The following is a 24433-nucleotide window of genomic DNA, read 5'->3' on the forward strand; positions in this document are numbered from 1 at the left end:
GAATATGGCTGGCTACTGACCATGTAACCACTTAGAGAGAAGAGAAAGTATGACTCACAATCATTACAGAAACTAATTGCTTCCCATTCCCCAGTGGAGACCATTTTATGCCCATCAAATTGACTATAAGTTCAAAGGTATTTTTATTAGAAGTAGATAATTAACATGTTAAAATATTTATTCCAAAGATATGGAAATGCGGCAAGGTAATCCCCTACTGTGGATTTAAACTCTGAACTTCCCTTTGTTTTAAGACATTTGCTCAGCATCCCTTACACAGGATGGCTTCCCTTTTATCACAGGTATAAAGGCAAACAAGTATTATGCCCAAAACAGGGTGAAAGGCAGTCCACAGGGGGTACCAAAGCTTTTCATGTGGAACATGAAGTTTGTAAGCAAACCTCTGTCTTGGCTCCTATCATTAAAACACTACTGCCTAATCCAGTTACAGTAGCTGGCTTTATAAAAGCAAATGCAGGGCACCTGCTAGATGAAAGAGATGGGAAAACAGCTTTTGAGCACCAGGAATCCTGGTCTCCAAAAGGGGGACAGTCTGAGAATGGGTAGAAGTTAAGGAAGCATCTAAACTGAATTCAGTATCCTCGAAAACATGATCTTACACCCAATGTTAGAAACTCAGCACTTGTTGAACCTTTGTATGAACTCCAAATGCTCAAACACATTTCTTCCCTCATCCTGCCGTCTAGCCATCCCCACCATTCTTCAGAGGCCTTCTGCAATCGCTTCAAATGAAAGTGCCTGGAAATGGAAATATAATAGCTGTCTAGAGAACAAAATAGCAGATTCTTTTCAGATGACTACCTGTCAGACATTGCCTGCACTAGGCTGTTAGATGCAGTCCTTGCATTCAAAGACTCACAGTTTGATAGAGGAGAAAACGAGGCAAGTAACAGCAGAGCCAGCTACCACATGGACACTACACAGCCAAAAGTCAGGGCAAGGGCCTTAGATATCTAGAGTAGGTAGATAGTTGATACTGAATAGTTGGGAGGGGAAAAAGGGAGAGAGAATTGGAAAGGAAACAAAAACCCACCAGTGTCCTGTAGTTACTCTATGTTCCCTATACAGCTCTCACTTGAAGACAGACTGACTGTACAACATCTACTTACACCATTTTCATCTAAATATTTAGATATCCTTTAGCATGAACACAAGTTTTGATGATATTGGAAGAAATGGTTTTCAAGAATAAAAATAAAAATTGTCAGCGCATTTCTACTTTATTGATTGGTAAGTGAATGCTGAGACTGTGACAAAAGTCATTGGTAGAGGACAAGGCAAGCTTGAAACTGTGTTGGGAATATGACCTTAGTGTTTGCTACAATAAGTCATTCATCAGTCACTTAATCAAGAAACATTTGAGCAAATTCATTTTACCAACACAATGGGCAAAATGGTGTTGCTTAAGTATGTTTTATTTTGTTTTATGATAGTGAAATATACAATTTAACAAGAAGTTCTCAGCTCCTCAAAATCATGCTATCCTGTGAAAATAAGGGACTGACTGAGCTCTGTGGTTTACTTCTCTGTTTCACTGTACAACCTTGGTTAAACGACTTCATTTCTCTGTGCCTTAGTTTTCTACTATGAGAAATACACACCATGAGAGCATGAATTCCAAAGAGCAATTCAACAGCAATTATCAAAACTCATGGTGAGATTCTACAACAATCCGGGCAGTGGTGGCACATGCCTTTAATGCCAGCACTTGGGAGGCAGAGGCAGGCGGATTTCTGAGTTCAAGACCAGCCTGGTCTACAGAGTGAGTTCCAGGACAACCAGGGCTACACAGAGAAACCCTGTCTCGAGAAACAAAAAAGAAAAAAAAGATCGAAAAGAGATTTCACAACAACACTGCTTTCAATGGAGCTTGACACTGTAAGTAGAACTGGAAATTTTACTTCATTCCAGTAAAATAAATAAATAAATAAATTCTGTCCAAATTTATACAGGTAAATAGGAAATAAGTGGAAGGTGTTGATTGGCCTTGCTGAAAAATCAAGAGCAATATCCCAAACTATTATCATGTTAAGAAAAATATATTTTCCAGAAGAAATTTTTGAAAGATGAAGGCATCAAGTCTGTTTGCATTGTGATGGCCTGCATCATGCAAGAACTACATGTTTGAGAAGAGAAGAATAATTTTGTAAATGTTACTAGTACTAGTTTTAACTCCTAAGGGAATAATCTATACCACCATGAGGTATCCCTCTTGTGGTCAATGAGTTAGTAGTAGAGAAAATTCTAGAAGTCCTGGTTGTAATGACTTTGACAATTCTCACTTCTCACCAAGGCTCACAGATTGGCTAACCATTAACAGATGTAACAGATATGATATGCCACTCAAGATAGAGAAATGTCATTGAACTTTATCATCTTTCTCTGTCTTCCTTCTTCTTTACACTTAATGAGTAAACATCCCAGTCTTGTGAATCCTGAGCTCCAAATGTAAATGTTCCATTATCCAAACCAGCAGATAGACTGTGCTACATCCTAATAAAACAAATTCTAGAACCAACTTTCTCAGAATGAATGGGGCTATTCCAATTCATCCATTGTCTTTAACCTTTACAATCAGTCTCAATCCCTAAAGTAGCTGGGTTGCAATTGCAAGAACACAGCAGAATCATTCACATGAGAACAGAATCCATGATTCTGGTTTCAGAACAACTGAGTTAACAAGGCAGGAAGCCTTATTTTATTATTGGTCTATATTTATGCACCAAGAATTATAGTTCAGGATGAGGAGATGCCTTAGCAGGTAAAGCATTTACTGTACAAGCATGAAGACTGGAGTCTATATGTCCTGAGCCCACCCAAAAGCCAAGTGGGCCAAGCAGCTTATCTGTAATCCTTTGGGGGTTGGATACAGAGAATACCCAGATCATGGTAACTAGCCAGACTAGCTGAAACTATGATCTTTATGTTCAGTGAGGAGCATGCCTCTATGTGGAAGAGAATAACTGAGGAAGACAACTGACATCGAAGTCAGGTCTACACACACATGCAAACATACTATATATATATATATATATATATATATATATATACACAAAGAAATAAGTACTGGGTCCAGGTATATACTCAAATCTAATTCTTGTACACCCAGTCAAATTTTCCTCATTTGGTGGAGTATAGAGTGATACATAGAGTACCCTGAGAAAGAACCATCTTGTGGTAATGAACTGAAACACCTTGCACATCTGAAAGAGTGTTTCTCAGCTCCCAGTGCACATCAGCATTGCCTCAGGAACTTTTTTTTAAAAGTACCAACTACCAAAGATGCTGAGATAATTGGTCTGGAATTCATACTACTTTTAAAGTTTCTCCAGTAAATTGAATGCACCTCCATGGTGAAGTCCAAAGGTCATGAACAAGGAACTAGCTATAGGCTCTGGCCAAATGTCCCATGTTTTCTAATACAAGCTCAGCTGGTCATATGATAGCACTTCTGTAAGTTTATCAGTCAAAGTGATCTCAATGTAGAATAAAGAAGCCCAGAAGAAACAGATTTCAAGAAATAATAATAGAGATTTCCTTTTTGTATGAATATATTAGCTCCTGGTTAGCCTTATTTAATCAAAATTTGTTTGACATTATTCCAGCCCCATCTCTAAGTATTCTAAATGGCAAATAACATGAAACATTGGAGAGAGAAATTTTTTCTCTAAATGTCACATTAATTTAACTAGAAAATGTCCCCATCTCTAATGAGACAGCCAGGTTAACACGGAAACGTAGCAAAGAGACAAGAACAGCATTTGTTTCTGAAAATGTAATTTTGACATTAAAAATGGGTCAAGAGCAAACTTTTATCTCTGGTCTTGATGGGAAATATGTCACTTTTAAAGTCACCCAATACATTCACAAATTCTTTCTCTAACCAGAAGCCTTTTTTTCCCTTAGGAATGTATCAAAAGCAGACATCTTAGTTGGTCTTGATTTAGTAAAACCTTGGTTTTTCTACAGTATGTAAAGAATGAATATCTCTGGACAGCTAAGATGTCCAGAGGTTAGGGTTTTCCCTTTTATAACAGAAACAAGCATACTGCTTTCTTACTTATTTCTGAAATGTATCACCAAACTGCCCTCTTTGGAGTAGAAAATCATAATAATTTAACCTTTCCTTTGTTGTTTGTGGGTACCCTTCTATACATAAAACGCTGAGACATGTGAATTTAACCTGTAACTTCAGTGACCACAAAGCACTCTTTGGGGGTGGCTCACAGCTTGAACTTGAGAAGAACCCTACATGTTCCTGTCTCTCAAGACCCTTCTGCCATTTTACATCGGATGCTTTTACTTCACTGTATTCTTGGAAACTATAAAATTATATGTATGAGCATAGTCTAGAAAATGAGCTAATACATTGTGAGTAGAGAGCGTGAAGATGTGGTTCTAAAATAGAAAATATACTTTCTTCAATATATGGAGTTTGTGCAGTGTTTTGGGTTTTGTAGGTTTTTATTTTTAATTTTTTTGAATGTCGGCTGCTTAGGCACCTTCTTTGTTTGCTACTTTCTATCCTCAGCATCCTTCTGGATATATGAAATTTGGAGTGAGACTTTAGGGTGGGTGATATGTTATGTTTCTATGTTAATAAGTCTGGCACATCCGAAGTCAAATACTTCCACTTTGTCAGGCCCTCAAGGTAGCAGAGGATGCCCTACTTTAATTGTCATTTTGTATTACTTTTACAGTTCACTGAGTTGTGCCCTAGTCTCTGCAAGACTGACTGCAGCTCTCTCAGCACCGCATTTATCACTAGAAGAGACTTAAACCCTAAGGAGAAAGAAGCCCAATAAATGCAAATATCCAGGAGTAGACTCTTTGCCCAGTGGCACAAATCCCTAGGCCACTACACAAGCTATAAAAAGGTTTCAGACCTGGGATTAAAACAGAGATTTTTCAAACCTAAAGGTTTGTATTTGAAAAATGAACAATCTTTTAAATTGCACTTTAAAAATCCCACCAAACTGAAGAGCATTCCAACTGCAATTCACTCTTTTTAAATGGTTAACTCTTAACTCATCTTTGCAATACAAACTGTGAGACTGAAACCCCAAATCAGATACACAACAAAGTGATTTTAATTGCTGCTTATTTTCTTAACAGCTAACATCCAATAATAATAATAATTGAGTCCACCGATCAATGATGAAAAAATAAAACCAGAACCTTTTTCCAAAACTGAATACTGTTTTTGATATTCAAAAGGCCATCATTTCACAGGATTTTTTTTAATGAATTGACAAATGACTTTTTCCTGCTCCCTATGCCTAACACATAAAAATGAAAATGTAAGTTCTGCATAGCAGTAAAGCAAAACTGCCTCCAGCTAGAATGTATATTCAAAGACTCATCCATCCACACAGCAACAGATAAAATAGGAATTACTGGCAACGGAATAAAAGGTACCATCCCAGAGTTCCTACCAGTAGGAAAGGTAACCACCGAGCACACACTATAAATCGGATGCTTCCTGTACACTGGCACTCCAGATCTGACACACAAATGCACATGTCTTCAAGCAGGCAGGCACACATGCACACAAATACCTCAATTTTCTCCCCATGGCCGTCACTCTTTCCCAGAACACCTTGCATGATCATTTTCTTCCTAAAGAATTTTAAGTCATCCATCTTCAAAGTGAGATTAACCAAAATGATCTTAGTGCTTCCTTCCTAGCTAAAAATGTCCTTTTTCATCAAAGGTCTCCGTAACAAACCTCATAGTTTTCTACAGGAATTCTGTACATTTTTAATGCAAATTAAACTGAAAGCACAGGTTAAATATGGTACCACTTGGACCTGTCACTAAGTCTTTGATGGGACATAATATTCTCTGATACAGAATGTTCTCTGGAACCATTTAATGCCTGTTGTTTGTAAAAATACAAAATCAATAAGGCCACAGTAAAAGTGAATGCAGGTTAAGAGTAAACAAAATGAAGTCATGGAAGGCAAACTACCTCATTCCCCATAAACCAAACTCAACGCAAGGATTAAATAGCTATCAAACACACGACGTGAGCAAATCCCTGAGTCGAAGCTCCATTCCAAATATGAAGCCACAACACATTAAGGCTATTTTGCAAGCAAGGACTAGCACAACGTGCTTTCATCTCCAAATATCAAAGAACTTTACAAGCAGGTGCCAACTGTTACCCCTCATCCTCTCTGGAGCCAAGAAAACAAACACAGGAGTTAAATACTACAGCCAGGTTAAATACTAACTCAGCTGGAACAGGTCTTAACAACAAGGACCACATGAAAACCACCAGGAACACTGTTCCTGGCATTACCTACTACTGAAATGGAAAACAAATATAAGACTCATAACATCAACAGTGAAGTAATTAGACTCTTTCATGCTTGTTTTTACTCAGAGTGACATTTCTTGGCTGCTTATAATGAAGGAGTGAGTAGAGTGTAGTCTAGCAGTTAGACAAAGGAAAAAGGAAAACTTGGCACACCAACTAAAGATAGTTCCCCAGAACTAGCTGGAAGACCCAGTCCTGTGAGCTAAGGGGTCAAGGAATGAGTGACTTCCTTCCCTGGAAAGTTGGTGAGCATTTCAACTGTCATTTAGAGGCAATGGCCACCATCTTTAGTACATGAAGTAAGATAACTTGTGATAACTTAGGTTTCCATTTCAGAAGCTATGTTGTGATGAAACTGATATAACATATGAGAAATCAATTTGATCCTCAATAAAACACAAAGAAAACAAAATCCGTATGAGGCCTGACATCATCACTGACAGACAGTGACCTGCAGTATGAGTTACCTTGGCTCCATCTGATCTTCAAGCTCCTCTGGCTCAGAGAAGGCCCAGTACTCTCAGAACCTGTGGTGGTGCATTCTTTTCCATAAGTTATACTTTACCAGTTCCTCAATTCCCTGCTATTTAGCAGCTATAGAGCCCTGGCTGCCTGCAGAGTACAATTTCTATTGAGCCAGCCTTGTCAGCTGAAAAGACTTTCAAAATATTTGGAGGGTAAGTGGCAGGTGGCCCTGTGCTTGTGGGCCAAAACAACACCCCTAAATTCTGTTCCAACCCCAATCCCATTATTTAGATTATACATCACTTAAAACCCAATTCCCTCCACAAGCTTATTTAAGAGTAAAAAAAAAAAAAAAAAAAAAAAAAAAAATAAGTCTTTGACATAGCACTCTAAATCCATTTCCCTTGTACCAGCTTGTTGCTCAAGCCTGCACTATGTGAACATGCTGGCAAAAGACAAAGGAGCACTCTCCTATCTTAGAAATAGAGAGTGCATTAGCTTCTAATATTGATATTTTCTAATTAGATACAATACAATAGATCATTTCCATGTCTGAGGTCAATAAGACCTCCATGGTCCTCTTTCACTGCAGATATTCTGACTTCTGTTATGGCAAATAGAGTAGGCTCTCAGTATCCTGAGATGAATGGAGAGAAGCATGTGCACGCATAGCATTCACATGTATTTTCTGTCACAAGCATATACATAGATTTTTTTTTTTTTTACCTTTTAAGGACTAGTTTCAGGTCTAATGAGGCACAATAAACATTGCTCAAAATTGGGGCTGCAGTTGCTCAACATTGGCAGCCTCCTAATTATGACTGTAGTTGAAATAAAGAGTACGTCCCTCTATATGAATTATTAGGTACTGAATGAAACCCACAGTAGTGTATCCTCCAGTTTCTAGTGACAAAAGAAAGCATTGCAGGAAATTAGTATTAGGGGGAGAAATGTTATGAGCCATACGTGAGACAAAATAAGAGCATTCAAAAGTTGTGATGAAAATCTTAATTCATTCTGTATGGTAGAGGGATGAAGAGGAGGGCATATAGAATTTGACACATATAGAAGACAGCAATTCAAAGCAAAAGGCTACTGTCTGCCGTAGAATACTGGCAGCCATGAATGAGAAGGCCATTATTGCACCTCACAAAATAGCTAATGTTATCAGCAGCTTGAAATTGTCAAAGCATTAGCAATCTGTAATGCAGTTATGGAAAGAACCAACAGTGCAACAATTACTAAAGTACCTTGTATTTATATGGAACCTTTTATCACGAGATTTCCAGAAGGTTTAATGGGCTCTTATAGAAAGGGATCATTTCCCCCCACAGCTGAGACACAATAGTCATTCTGCAACCAGTAACAGTAAATATAAAGGGTTGCTGGAGAGAGGGGAATTACTAAACCTTGCAGAAACCATGGAGGAGAGGAATTATTTTTAGACAGGCAAAAAACACATACCCAAGTTGGAAACTACGGCTGACAGTAGCTACATTTTCTACAGAGCTCGTGGCACAGAACTGAAGAATTTTGCTTATCAGTCAGCCAGCAAGACTTCTGTGAGGTGCTTAATGACAGTAATAGAGCAGGTGCCTCCTATTAATAAGAATTAGCATTTGAAAATGAACACACTGCACAAAAAGTTGCCATTCTTTTCTAGAAAGCCTTTTAGCTAACATGAACTAGCTAATCCTCCTGTTACCATTATGAACAGAATAAATATTATTAGCTCTAGTAATGGCATGACAGAGGAGGTGAAGGGATTTATCCTCTACTAGAAAGTGGCGTCAAGCATCTGCAACTAGAATTTGAGACTGTTCACACCAGGTCCCATGCTCACACCACCAAAGCCACACCTCATTAGGATCCTGGAAAACGCAATGAAATGGAAGTAATTAGGACTGGCTGACTGAGTATACTACTTGGGAGAGGAAAAAAAAAGTCCCCAGCCTGCTTAAACATGACAAGTCCAAGGGCAGTGAGCACAACGACAGCAATTTCCTCCTGAAGGAAGATTAAGAAATAATGAGGGGGAACTCCTCACACTCCTTCTACCATCAGATTCCCAGTCCAGCAGGACCCAGGACACATTCCAAACTCAACTGTCAAAAAATAAAATAAAATAAAATAAATAAAAAAATAAAACAAACCCTACTGTCAGAAACATAACACTATGCTGTGTCAGAAAGCACAGCCCTTCAACCTGGGTCAGTTGTATCTCCCTTCCTTCCCCCAATTCTACTAGCATTCCACAGCTCTTCCCTGACCTGTGTTTTAAGTAGAGTTCAATCCATTTCATGCATTCATAACTAGTACACCCACTCCTCATTCTGAACAGCTCATTATTTGTGCCTACTTGATTCTATTTTGTTTTGTTGGTTGGTTGGTTGGCTTTGTTTCTTTGTTTGTTTGAGACATGGTCTCATGTAATCAAGGCTTACCTTGGACTCATTTTCCTCCTGCCTTCCAAGTGCCTGGATAGCAAATACGCTATATTGTACCCAGGTCTTGTGTCCACTTAAAAACAGACATTTGGTCTGGGCTTAAATCAGTAAAAATAGATGTGGCGGTTATTTCTTAATTCACACACACACACACACACACACACACACACACACATTTTTCATGAAGGAAATAATAGTATATGTTTTGTTTAGATGTTTAAATTTCTTATTCTTGGTATAAACAGCTATACCTAAGGTAAAAGGTACCCTGGAGACACTTTACACAGATGGTTCTAAGCTTGCAAAAAAATCATAAAACATTTTTAACTCCAAGAAAGCTTTTAAAATAAAGGCAGACAAGGTTCTTACTAGATGTTAGGCTTGTTAGCATCATGAAACCTTCCCAGGTCTCAATTTCCTGATTTACAAATCTATAAGCTGAAAAAAAAAATGCCTTACCTCACCACCTCGAAGTTGTTACTAGGGTCAAATGGAATAATGTCTGTAGCGACGCTTTCTAAACCTGACTCCACAGACATGTGCCATGTCTTACCATCAGCTTGTAAACTTGCTTTCCCTTGCATATTTATTTCTACTTCTAACTAAATTCTCACTAAGCATCGTGAATACATTTTATTCCTACATTTTCCTGCTGATATATATATATATATATATAAGCAGGAATATATATATATATGTATTATATATATATATATATATATATATATATAATTCTGGTACTATTTGTTTTATCAACAAAAAATAGGGTAAACGATCTTTCTTCTGTCATAGAGGATTATATGTGTATGTACTTATATGTATATACACATATACATGGAGAGAGAGAGAGAGGAAGAGAAAGAGAGAGAGAACTCTCTTAGAGAGTAAAAATGGCCTCACACTGTCAAAAATCAAGGCAAGATTTGAGATGTTTTAAAAGCCTTTATAAACTAGTTTTCTTTCGCCCCATTTCCTTCCTTTGTTATGATTGAACTGTCACAGAATATCTTTTCTTTAAAAAAAATCATCTCAGGGGTAAGTAAAGCACATTAGCATGCATAATTCAGAGCTGTCAGCTGGAAATGAGCTATCATTGCAAGGCTAGTTTAGTCTGTGAGTAGGAAAACAGGATGAAAGAACTGGACAGTGTCACCAGAGCCCACTCAGAACCAATTCTGGGCCCACTTCTTCAGAGACACATTATTCAATAGCATAGACATATGTAGCAATTTGCATTTAAATTATCAAAATCACAATTAAATTTACATTGTTTCTTCCTTTGGTCATAGTAACCAGGTTTCAAAAGCTCAATGGTCACATGCAGCCAGTGGCTACAGTTCTGTTTCTAGACCATTTATATCACCACAGAAAGTTCTAGTGGCAGCAATAATGTGGAGGAAAGCTATTGGCTCGTGACTCAGAATTCTCCAGTGTTGAAATGTGACACATTTAGTGACATATACAAACACAATGAATATACTCACTTCTCTCATATCATATGATACCTTGTATTGCTTATTTATGGACTACACATTGGGCCAGACCCTTTTCAAGGCTAGATAGAACTGTATCTTTCTGGCTTATCACTGTTACTTATACAGAGCAGGTATTCAAAGACTGGTGTCAGATGATTGAACACTATCTTGGATAGGACTCTCTCTCTCTGACCTGTCTCTTCGTAATATTGAATCAGGAATGCCAAGTGTTATATGCTCTTTCTAGACTGATTGTTTTGTTTCTGAGACTGATGTGTGTGTGTGTGTGTGTGTGTGTGTGTGTGAACATTACTCAAGAATTTTAAAACAGTAGAGAAGAATGGCTTACATCAAAGCATAAATTTTATATATCCTTATTCCTACTTTTCCATCCTTTTCATTTGTTCAAAATACCATTTATAAACCTAAAAAAAGAAAGAAAAATAGTGTTCTCCATTTATTTCTATCAACATGCCAGTACGCAAAACAAATGATTTTAAATACAAACTATTTCCTCACAGAGGGCACTTTACAACTTTACAGAATTTAAAACATCATTTGGACTATGGATCTCATTGACTGGATTAAAACTATTTTCTCAATAAACACCCTGTAATGATATGGCAATTGTTCTTACAGAATATTGCATCAAAGAGTAAGTCCTCAGTGAAGGACAAAAAGTACTGTTCTCCATTTTAAATTGCTGGGGAAAGTGGGACTCACAGAGCTTCTGAATACCTGATGATTAAGTAGCCAAGAGTCATCAAGTGAAAGAGTCTTAGGCAAGAGCCTATGCCCCCCTGCTTCCCAAATAAGGGGTGTGTATTGTAAATTTGTAAAGGATAGAGAAGAGAAGCCCATTTGGTGGATTTACTGCTCTTGTTTCCGTTCTACAGTCCCTTTTGAAACCTATCCTTCATAAATTAAAGAAATATATTCCTTAATGCAATATTAATTATTTCTTCATCTCACAATGGAGCCTTCAGTTGCTTGATTGCCAAATGTGGTCATTTGAAAAGGTTTTAAAATCATCACTGCATCCTTACAATGATATGCTGTACAGTGTGGTCTTTGAAGAATTCCCTTTTGGTCTCAGAACCACCACAAAAATCATATGTTCAAAGAGCACTAAAATTCAGTATGACTTTAGCAATTATCTTATCCCCTCCTTCCCTCTCTTTTCTCCCTCTCCATACTCCTCACTTTATCTCCCATGCTCAGCATTCTAAACACATAATAATAATAATAATAATAATAATAATAATAATAATAATGCCTATGAGGATCTTCCAACCATACCAATGCAGCACACCTAGTTATTAGAAACCTAGGCATGAGTTCAGAACTCATCTCTTCCAACACAGAAGTCATAGCTCATCTCTTTCCACTTGCCACACTATTTCTCTCATGTTAGTTCTCCAAAAGAGCCTCAGAAGAATAAAACCCAATCCTCAAAAATACTCTCAGCTAAATTTCTCGTGGGGAAAAGTAAAATGTAGTGCAAATGATATTTATAAATCACATTTTGTCAATTTTCTGTCATTTAAGAAAACTAATTGTGCCTTGGGAAACTGAAGAAAGAGAATATATGATCCACCCAAGGAAACAAACTGTCTTTAGCTTAGTGATTGGGAGATGTAGAATGATAAAGTCCTCTGAAATACAGCCTCATTCTAGCAAATGACTTGCTTGGTTGCCACTTAAATTGCTCATCTATAATTGCTAGAGATAAACTGCAATCAAAATATAGTATCTTCTATTAGTTTTGCCCACTGGGGGTTGTTTGATCAGAGGGAAATTATCCAAAAAGTAAATTTTCTCATTTTTACTGCCTCAGTGGAAATTCTCTGGCATTAGATGGCTGAAGGGTCTGGACTGGTGGTAAGGATTGCATCCAAGAAGCCCTTTTTCTTTTCAAAATAGAACTGATGGCTATCATCTATGGATGACTAACAACTACCTAGGATAGGAGTCTTTTTTGTCCACTTCCTAACAGCTTATTTGACTCACCATATTAGAGTCCCACCTTTGTGGCTGGGTCCTCACTCATTCATATTTGATGATCCTTCAGATAGAAACAGGCTGCCTTATACAATTTTTAGAAGGTTTGCTGGATAAATTGTGGTATAAACAAGATTACATGGGAAGTGTTTAAACTACTTAAGAGAATAAATTAAAGTACTTTAGAAGCAATTTACAAATAATAAATATGTTAATTGCACATCACTCTTATTTATTCATTAAAACAGGTCCAAGGACTTCTACTTGGCAAAACGTCCTGGCAAGGACTTTGCTAGTCTACTTCTTATTACTCTGAACTTGAGAGAAATAAAATTGCATTTGTTTTCTATCTATACTTCCTACTGGCCTTCCCCCAAGTTAGTCTCGATTAATCAGATTTGACTGTGCTATAGAAAACAAAGTACAATGACAAAGCCACCGGCCCAAGTCAAAAGCTATAAAAGTCATAGATGGTCCTTCACCGTGTTTAAGATCTTCATTTGTACAAACTAAAGGCATCCACTGGTACAAAAGGGGTAGATAGAAGCAATCAGAGATGGAAGGTAAACAAAAGGAGATCAATCATTCCGAGATCTCACAGCTGAAAAGCTTTGCTTCATGCTCTCTGGCTGCCCTTGACTATTGCAGAACAAATGGTAGCTAGGACAGATTGCTGGAAAATTCTATACAACTTAATAGATCCTGGTGATCTGCACCTGTAGGTGCAGGCTCCACAGTCAGTGCTAAGGAGCATCCTTTCCCACTCCTGCCCTCAGCGAGCATACTTGATGGCATATGGCTGAGAGGAAATGAAGAAGCAATGGCAGTGCAATGCTGTGGGTGCTTCTGTGGGTGGCGTCTGAGCCTGTTCGTCCTGCTATAACAAAAGGCCGAAGATCAAATAATCCACAAAGAGCAGGAATTTGTTTTCCACAGGTTTTGAGTCCAGAAAATCCAAAAGCAAAGTGCCAGAAAAGCACATCTGGTGAGAGCTAGTCTCTACTTTCCCTAATGGCACCTTGTTGTTGCATCCTCCAAAGAAGATAGCTACTGTGTCTTCCTGCCATGGAAAGCAGAAAGGCAGGAAGGAATAGCTAATCTTTTAAGTCTTCTTATAAGTGCACTAATTCCATTCATAAAAGCCATGAATCTCTCATGACTTTACCTCCTAAAAGGGCCACTTGTCAATACTATTGTATAAGGTCTTAAGTACATACATGTGGGTAGGGAGCAGAGCCACACAAATGTTTCCTCCACAGTTTACAGCATATGCAGAGAAGCAAGCACCAGAGAAGAAGCCCTTGCCCCTAGGAAGCATGTGTCATGGGAACTGTCTTCAAATATGTGCAACCTATGGGAGGACTGAACTGGGAATGACCTTTGGTTTGAAAGAAGCGTGTGCGTTGCTCTAGCTCTAATCCTTGTTTTTGCCAGTTTCATATCAGTATGGAGGAGAGAGAAAGACCATAAGCCATGCTTAACAAAATCAAGCAACCTCTCTACAGCCACAAATCCAGCTGGATTTTGGTTGGCTCTTCTCTAAAGTTTGGAGAACAAGTCAAATTTTATACTGGTGGTGGAAAAAAAAAATCAATGTCCAAAGGGATAGCTAATTAAACCACGGAGATTTATTTTTGAGCCAGTAAAGGTTTTCTCTAGTGATCAAAATCTTCATGACTTTTAAATTCTTTTTTCAGCCTTTGCATAAGGATGATTCCTGAGACAAGTAGACCCTAGCTTGAATAAGCTCTTTGAAAGCTGTCTCTAGCCTATAAATCATAGATAGAGAGGCACAGAGTCCTTTCTGTCAGTAGGTGGAGACCTTCAGCTTCCTCAGCAGGTCAGACTGGATCTTAGGTCCTACTAGTTAAGACAGCTGTGACTTTGACTCCTTTGCTGCGAAAAAGAGGCAGCAGTTTCTTTTCTCCTTATATATGGTTTAGGAATGTGAATGCTATGCTTGATTTTTTTTTTCCTATTCTTCTCTTGATTGGCTAGCTCTGTGTCTTTCCTCCCAAGGAAAGCCCAGTGTTATTGAGTCACCCTGATGCATTCCATGCAATTATGGAGCCTTAATCCTGCCCAATGAAGTGTGTATCACATCTACAAACCTCATTCTAAAGCAAAAGAAAGGCACAAGAAGCAAGAGAAATTGTGGCTCACTGACAAACAGCAATCTCTACTCAGATGGGTATCTTGTGTCTTTTCTGTATGAATGGTCTGGAAGATTCCAAAGAGACTCTTTATGACCATTACAAGCCTTAGGCCAACAATATACATACTATGTTGCTATGCAAATATGGGTTACTTTTGTTTCTTCTTTCCCCCAAGTTTTTATCCTGTGCTTACAAAGACATGAGAAGACTGAGAAGGAATAAATAAAAATATGTGTGACTGTGCATTGTTCTATGATTTCTAAAAAGAATAAGGACTCTGTGGCAATTAACTAGCTCATAAAATTTGCCATTTAAAATTTTAATTTCATAGATTAAGATGTCCTCTGTCATTCAGATTTATTAACATTACTACTACAAGTGCCTTTGGAAAGGAACTTACAACACTAAGAAATATCAAATTTCCCCCATGGAGCTACTAGGGAGGTGGTAAAAGAATGGGAAAGAGGTAGAGAAAATAAGAAATAGTATTAAAATAATCTGAACAGGATCAAATACTATCATATTCATGCATAAAATGAAAACTGCTATGTTATACAGTTAATATAACCTAATAAAAACTGGCTCCATATGTTTATGCTCTTTTTATCTCTAGAAGGAAAACAAACCAACATCTAAAGTTGTCCTAAGTCATTACATCATTCGTAGCTCCCAAAGGATACCATTCTGCCAAGGGTGCTATCTTACTTTGTTTTATATACCTGAATACCTGAGAATAGGAAATTGTATAAAGAACAAGAATTTATTTCTTTGCAACTCTGACAGCAGAAACATCTAAGAACAGAAGGACAGTATCTGCTTATGGTTTCTTGCCGTATCATAATATTATGGAAGGTATCACATGAGAACAGACAGCAAGAGGGGGCACGTTCTGTAAGGCAAATCCTTCTGTAAGAAAATAATTCTTGTGGCAACAAACCCACTTTCACAAAAAAGGCATGGATCTACTTACAAGAGCTTCACCCTTCCCTTGTGATTTAAAAACTTCTCAAATGCCCCACCTCATAGGACTACAATGAGTATCATGTTTCCAGCACATTAATTTTGAGGAATACATTCAACCAATAGCAGGTGTCAAGAAGATGGAAGATGGTATAACAACCATCAGTCCTATTCCACTGGAACTCTTCTATTCTCAGTGGAGAACGTTTGTTTTTTAATAAAGAAAGTATGACATAGAGCACTTCACAAGAGAAGAATAAATCCCCCCAATTACCCAAGGGACAGGTAACAAGATTTCCTGACCCTTTACCCATTTCTTGACCTTATTTAAAGTTCTTTCTAGTCCACCAGTGATCTACTCAAGAGGAAGCATCCAGAAATGAACATCATCCTCTAGATGCATTCTGATGGAGAAAGACTTCAAAGGGGCTGATGTCTTCCATAAACACAAGTATATATTTCATTAGTGAGACTTAAGGCTGCATTTGTCTTAGCTGCCCCTTCCCTTACGGCATATATACATTTCTAAAAAGCATTATCATCTCCACTCTAAATTGGTATCAGAGGCTAATTCCAAAGATCACCAGACAGGCAAGTGGAGACAGTGAAGTAACCAATCTCTCAAGGAAAAGAAATGCTACAAAAGGGGAAAGTGAACAGGCCAGGAAACATGTCATCAGTATGCCCAGATATAGTAGACTATTGGAGACTTCCGGATTTTCACTTATACACAATTAATTACTCCTGCTCACAAAAGTGACTCCATATCACAATACAAATAAAAATCAGCAAAACTAGTTTATTGTCTACTTTAAAATAAATTGAAAGAAAACAAAGGGCAGATGAACTATATTCCATACCCACCCATGCCGTTGGCCTTTATTGAAAGTCAAAATTCCCCATATGCATGTCCTTTGGCCATGCCTTTTGTTCTTTTATCTCGCCCACTCACCTCTCTGCACTATTAAGAATTCAGTAAATATAGTCAATTATTCTAAAGGTGCCAAAACTCTCATTTCAACTGGTTTCCCAGTTAATGTACCATAGCAGAGAATGAATTGCTATTACAAGGAACTAAAAATAAAAATGTTTCAGAGTCCATAATTGGCTTGTCTTGTTGGACTTTTTAGGGAGCCAAAGTACCAGTTCCAGACTATTAGCCCTTGGTTTGTAGGAGAATAATATATTTCCTCATTAAAATATTTTGCTCTCCACAGTTTACATTTTTTTTAAAAAAAGTTGCAATTTTGTCCTGTAATTCTTCAGTTTTAGGGGGGTTTGAAGCTTTGGAGGCACAGTGAAAGAACAAGAAAAAAACAAATAGTCACTCTTCTGTGAAAATCAGCCATTACCTTCATTAATGCTTGCCCTCCTCCCAAGTCTGTTTTCTAGCAACTCCAGCATTCACCACATCCAAAGGTCTTTTATTTGCTCAGACACAGGCTATGTGTTTGTATAGAGATGCATATGTTTAAAATTAAATGTCAATGATTAGCTAGGTTAGAGGGCTAAGGTAACTATGTGCAATTATGGGAACCAGACAACTGAAATAACAAAGTCCTAGCTCTTCCCTCACAGCCTTATCTGGCTGGGGCTTGCTGCTTTGCACTCACACCATTTGACAGTCCTCCCACTGGAGCCAGTGAACTCAAATGTCTGGTGGTCTACCTGTGGCCTTCTGCTGGCCTCCATGAATAAATGCTATATGATAGCACTGTGTGTGGCTTTGTAATCACACTTAGCATGATTGCAAGCAATTATCATCTGTGTGATCATTTTTAACGTTTCCTGACTAGGGCTCTGGATCTCTTTTGTCATTAAACAGGCTTACTGAGGTACAAGAGTATGTAGACACTAACAAGTGAGGAAACCATCAGCCTAACTGAAGGAAAGAGTCTGTGTAAAGTGATAAGTAACAAAATTAAGACTTAATAAAGACTAACCTAACCTGTCCATTTAAATTGACAAAATTTCTTCACTCCTCACTATCACTTTCTTATTTGCTGTATTTTTCTCCATAGCACTCATCTTCCAAAATGTTTCTCTTATTGATTATACTATCCTTGTGTTGCTACTACAATGCTTCTACTATGAGGATAGAAATCATTGTTGATTTATTTCTTGCACTTAGAGCCCTGAAAAGGGATCCTCACACAAATGAAGCATTCGGTAAATATTTGTCAAATGAATGAATAATCTTTATGCACTAGGCAAATTGTTGTGTTTGATTTTTAAATGTTAAATGCACGATACAGCCACCCACTTTTAATTGGATGACAATACATCATAGAAATAGGCCTAGAAATCCCTCCCCATTTTTTCTTGTTTTCAGCTTTCTAAGATCTAAGATGGACCTAATGTCAGACTTACTAGGACAGGGAAACTCAGACAGAATCTAACCACCTCCACATTCTTTATATCCTGTATAGTCTTTGAGCCCCATCAAGACACTCTTTGCAACACTTTATCTTGCCTTTTCCAACAGGGAACCTATATCTAAAATAGAAAGGAGGACTGACTTTTCCTGTTCATGAGACTTGAACATGACACCGGGAGAAAGTGCACTGGCTCATTTCTAAGGCATTAACCAGGAGTACTTGATAAAAAGCTGTTTAGTAGAATTTCCCTTAAACTTGATTTTTATGGGTCAGCCAGAACACCATTTTCTGACTTAGAAGTCCCAACTGCCAAAGTGGGGTAGGGAAAAAATGGGGAGAGGAGGCAGAAGGAGTAGAAGAGGATAAGTGAGGAGTGAGTGGGAGGGAGAGATGGAGGGATGGATGGAGGGAGAGAGAGAGAGAGAGAGAGAGAGAGAGAGAGAGAGAGAGAGAGAGAGAGAGAGAGAGAGAGAGAGAGAGTCCATTCAATGGAAGTTCTTTTCACAAGCAAGTCATCTGGAGTTTGCAAAATCTTAAAAGCTTTGGGTGAGTTGTGTTCAAGCTCGTATAGACAAAGAACTCTAGATCAAAGACTTGCACTCAAGTTCTGTTCATGGGAGGCCTCAGAAAAATTATACAATATACATATACTTTACTTTCTTTAAATATAAAACTGGGATACTAGTAGTTTCTGCGCCCTTCGGGTCGTTGTAAGGATTAATTTTGATAATACATGAGAAAAAACTTCAAACATCCACTAAGTGACACAGGCTAGGTACTAAAATAAATGTCTTAAGCTCTCTTTGCTTGTCATAGCCCTTATTATTTTAGGCAAGAAATAGGAAATAAATTTGCTATTTAAAACCATTACCAGAAGTCTCTAATTCCTTTTATGAACAATAGTATCCTCTGAAAGGATGACCTCATTAAGGGAAACTGATTTCCTTTTTAATCTTTCCCTTCCTCTAGTCTTTGCACTAACAGAAGGAAAACATCATACGGAGATCCACAGAGAAGAAACAGACTTTATAGTCTACTTGGTGTGGAGGAAACAGAAGAAGAAAGAGCTTCACAGCTACATCCTGTTTGTTTCTTAGGAGGAAAAAAAATTCACAAAACCACCATCAAGCAACAGTGGATTATCCATCCCCCAAGGCATAAGATATAAAAGGCCTCCAACAAAATTAAAACTTAAGAAAGCTTCAGAGGGGCAGAAGCCCAGGGGAGAAAAACTCACAACTTCCTTGTGAGAAAAAAAAAAAAGGAGAGAGAGAGAGAGAGAGGGGGGGAGAGAGAGAGAGAGAGAGAGAGAGAGAGAGAGAGAGAGAGAGAGAGAGAGAGAGAGAGAGAGAGAATTGATACAAAGGCGAGGCTGCAGAGCAAAGCAAGACAGTTCTAGATGAGCCCAGAACAAAATAGGGCTATGATAAAAGTGGAAGCCAGAGGGATGGTCCCTTGAGAGCCCTCACAGGTGATTGAAAGGAAAGCAGCAGCCTGGGAAACTGACAGTTGAGCTCCTCTTCTTAACTCCATCCCTTTTCAGTGTGGCTTGTGCTTGCTGACTCTGAAACATCGCAAAGTAGAAAGAGATCCAACAAAATAAGGCTTTCTCTAGGGGAGCCACTTCTGAAGGGTGAGCAGATTTCATTCATTTCAAAAGTACCTTCCATTGAACGATTCAAACTTTTGTTCAAACTTTATGTCCCCCCTTTTGATAACATTTAGGCAATACCTTGGGAAAAGGGGGCCAAATAACAGATATTAATTACCCTAATTAACCCAATTCAAAAGACATATTTGTATGGCTGTCATGACAACTGCTTTGACTAACTTGCCAAGAATAGCTTAGCTGTCCATTCAAATAAATCCCCGATAATTACCAGTCTAGTTTACTGGGCTTCTGTGATAATAATAATTAGTGCTACTGTGCAAAAGGTCGCACTAAACAATTTATGAATGATGCATTTTGCATGGTGATTATGTTAGTCACAGGCAATGTACAGAATGTTCACCATTATGCTATTAATGTGAAAGGGGTGGTTGGATTTGAAGCAGTGACTGACTCTATGGTCTTTACAGCTAAAAATGAGCAGGAGAAGAAAAGTGGTGAATTCTTCTGTTAAAGAAGGCACGTCCAAGAAACAGTGGAGGTACCTTGCAACTAAATAATTCTTTCAATCTATAGTCCATGTGTTAGGATCACAAGTCTTGGATTTAAAAGAGAATTAAATATGAAACATTTTGAGTTATGAGAGTACATGTCTTGACAGGAGTATTTGAGAGGTTAGGACGATTCAGCATTGTACAAAAGGAGCTCATGGAGATTCAGGGAAAGTATAAAGTCTATGTTGAGATGTTCATATGAAGCCTACACAATAAAGCAAGTATCAAAAAAGAAAAGCTCCCTATCTTGCTGGTGATAAATATGGTTAAATAAAAGGACATTTCATTTGAAGATAAACATGTTATTCTAATGAAACAGTGATATGGTCCAAATGCTCCAAATAGTAGCAGACCTTTGGAAAATGAGTTCTGAATATTGCTGTCATGTTTCATCCTAGCAAAGTCTCTTTACGCTAAACAAATTAGATTAGAAAATGAATCTTATACTCTGTGTTTTGGACATGGGACTCAATCAGAGTAGATATAAAAGCTGCCTATACTGAAAAGGCGATTGCTTTCTATTTTGTAGTATTTTCTGGTGCCTTTCTTTCCAAGGATTTTTTAAGATGGCACAGGAGCCTGGGGAGGAGTGCTATGGGGTACTATCTTCTGAACTTCTATAGCGATCATACTTGTGAATACACAGCAATGAACAATGAACAGACCAGCCAGAATTCTTGCATAGATGAGGGAGGTACTCCCCATGCCATGTCCATTAATGAGGAGCTATTGGCAATTTTAAAATGTTGGAAGATAGAAAGAATCGTTCTCCTTTGAGCATGTGGCCACTGGTAGGTTGCCTATATTAGAATGGATGGCTCCACACAAATACGCATATGGGCAGCACTCAGTGGACTCAGTGGGTTATCAAAAAAGAATAGGAGATGAACTTGGGAAGAGTCCTGTTGGGGATAATACAGAAGAATCATAGGAGAAAAGCAGGGAGTAGCTATGATCCTATTACATTGTATATATGTATAAAGTTCTCAAGAATAAAGAAAAACATTTTAAATCTTTCAGAAAAAAAAAACCTGGGTGGTCATGAGTGCCTTAAATCTCAACACTCAAGAGACAGAGGCAGGGAAATATCTGAGCTTGAGGCTAGTCTGGTCAACATAAGAGTTCCAGACCAATATACATATGTGTGTGTGTGTATGTGTGTGTATGTGTTTGTGTGTGTGTGTGTGTGTGTGTGTGTGTGTGTGTATATGTATGTATGTATATGCTGGAGAGGTAGCTCAGATGTTAAGAGCACTGACTGCTCTTCCAGTGGAACTAAGTTCAATTGCTACCATCCACATGGCAGCTCACAATTGTCTGTAAATCCAGATCCAGGAAATCTGACACCCTCACTCAGACATGCATGCAGGCAAAACATCAATGCACATAAAATAAAAATAAATAAATCATTATTAATAAATAAATGCAGCAAATACTCAACCAGAATCTGTGTTTTCATTTAATGCCTATGTCAAATAATTTTAATTATTGCTATGTTGCTTTATAAATGACTATTTGTTATTTCAAGCTCCAGACTAGGCTATGAGTACAGTTCACATGAAATTAGAAATTTGGCATTCAGGAAGCACTCCAGTTGAGTTGGCAGAAAGAGACACAAAACACGTCCCTTTGTTGCCAGTAAACTTGGGTGTTTTTTAGACTACGGCAAATGCAGAAAAAAGGAAGTTTCATTTATGGTAATTACCGGAATGCTACCCTAAACCACCTGGAACAAGATCTGACCCAGAGGTCAAGGAATGTGAGGCAACATGAGGAAGGAATTAGACAATCGTCACACTACTCGGAAAGGTGAGATTGTGAATTTACCCCAAAGTTGAGACTCTTGAGTGCTAAAATTACAACTGCTAATGTTTCTTCCACTTCGGGGTGCCTGTGTGAAACCATGACTCACTCTGCTTTGTATTAGTTTTGGATCCTTAACTTCCAGAGATGAATAAAACTGCACAGTATTTTATGTCAAACCATGTAGAGGCATGTTAGAGACGAGCGCATACATGAATTATTTCTCTCTGCCAGATAACTCTCTTTTAGAGTCCTTAAGGGGTATAAAGTCCTTGAGAAAGTAAGACTGTTAGGAGAGTATTTTAAAAGACCCAAGAGGTTTATCCCAACTCTGTCAGTAACTTCAGTGGACTCTCCTATAATGGTTTTTTTTTTTCACTTAACTTTTTTTTCATTACAAGACAAAGTGTTGTCATTATAATAAACAAGCTGCCTTTTCAAGGGCTTTATGCCAAATACCAAATGGGTTCTAGCAAAGGAATAAGGCCAACGCTTACCCTTCATGTAGGAGTCCTTCATCTTATGCACTGTTCTGCTCTGGACTCACTCCAGGAGACTGCACTCCTCGAGGAGTTTAGTCTGCATTCCTTTGTAAATGCTGCAGTGCTCAGCATGGACCCTGGTGCACAGATGCATGATTCATGCACAAATGCATGACTCCACACAGCTGAAGTAAACAGAATCTGGGAGCAGACAGAACTGCCCGAGGCACTGAAGTGTGAGGTCAGAGCTTGTGGAGAGCTGAACACCAGAGAATGTGCAAGAGAAGTGACTGTGCAAGTGTGTAATTAGCAACCCGGCGACTGTTGATGAGATAAAGAAGCCGATACTATGCGGCACCAAACACGACTTAACAAGCTGTAAGCCATGTAAGGGAACCTAATACTCTACACATTATGGAGAGAAAAATCCTGCTAGGCAGTGAGGTGTAAGGGAATCTAATCTACTATGAATGGAAGACAGCCTAATAGGGCTTGATGTGATTGGAAATGCAATGTACTGGAGTAGAAGCAAACCCAATACAGACTAGTAGTGAAGAAGGAAAAAGCTTTGCTGATTAACCAGACTGGCCAGTGGAAGTTTCCTTTGTTCCAAAAGCAGAAAACCAAGCCAGATAAGTATTCAGCACAGGACTGCAGACTTTTGAGAAAGGCCAAAATGACCCTGACTATACAAACACTTTCTGAAGTTGTTCATTTAGACCAAGGAGCAGACTGGGCCCAACTCCCAATGCTGCTCCCATCGTGGAGAAGCCATCCAGAAGTGAGCAAGCCAGCAGCACCACTTACTCCATCACAAACAGCTATTTGGTAAATGCCCGTTGTGTTTACAGCATTAGCGTTTTGCTGGCACACACGGTGATAGTGTTTCTGCTGGGTGCAGAATTTAACATGTGGTCTGCCCAAGTAGATCTCTGAGAAAAAGGAACAGATACCTTAAAGTCCCAAAGGGAAGAGTCCAAGCTTGGTCGCAGTAAGAAAATTTACATGAAAAAAAATGGCTTTAGATGACATGACCATTATTTAGGAGAAGCCATAACTATCCTTGATACACACACACATGCACGCGCACACACACATACACACCCCCACACACTTACCTCTTCATCATATATAACTATCATTATGAAACAGCTAGTTATTAAGCACCCTGCATTTGTATTAATGTGCTAGACAGTATAGCAACCAGGTAGCTAGGCAATTCTTTGTGGCACCAGAACCATTTGAGCAAACTTGAACAAAAGTCAGGTTAAGACATCAGAAGGAGATTGGCACTTGGGGCAGACAGATTTGAAGTGTGGGGGCTTTTGTCAGAACAGTGCACTGAGCTACATTCCTCCCTGCTCTCTGAAGCTGGGCCTGGGTGTCTTCTCTGATTATGTCATTGACACAAGTCTCCGCTTTCATCAGTACTGCTATGCCAAGACATCCTTGTACAGGCTTAAACTAGCTTTCCTCTGCTTCTCACATATCATCCATAGACTTAGCAAAGATGTATGCAGATTGTACTAGTGGCCAGGGATGTTGGGTACAGACAGACCACAGCTGGATACTCTGACCTTGGGCAGCGTGAAGAGGGCACACTGTTAAGAGGAGACAATCCTCTGTGGACTACAGCAAGGGGCAGATTCAATGAAGAAGTCATACTGGGAAGAAACTGAATCTCCCCCTGGCCACATCATCCTCATTATTAGGATATGTCAGGAAGCAGGGCAGCTGCTAGCAGGACAACAGCCGGGGGA

At 38.6% G+C, this 24433-nt stretch overlaps 1 protein-coding gene across 5 annotated transcripts in view; it reads right to left on the reverse strand.

The window, feature by feature from the left end:
- The window catches only part of Pcdh19 (protocadherin 19), a 105278-nt gene that overhangs the window by 49786 nt on the left and 31059 nt on the right, over positions 1-24433 (reverse strand). The window lies entirely within an intron of this gene.

This window comes from Mus caroli, chromosome X, assembly GCF_900094665.2.
Source record: "Mus caroli chromosome X, CAROLI_EIJ_v1.1, whole genome shotgun sequence".
Classification (NCBI taxonomy): Eukaryota; Metazoa; Chordata; class Mammalia; order Rodentia; family Muridae; genus Mus; species Mus caroli.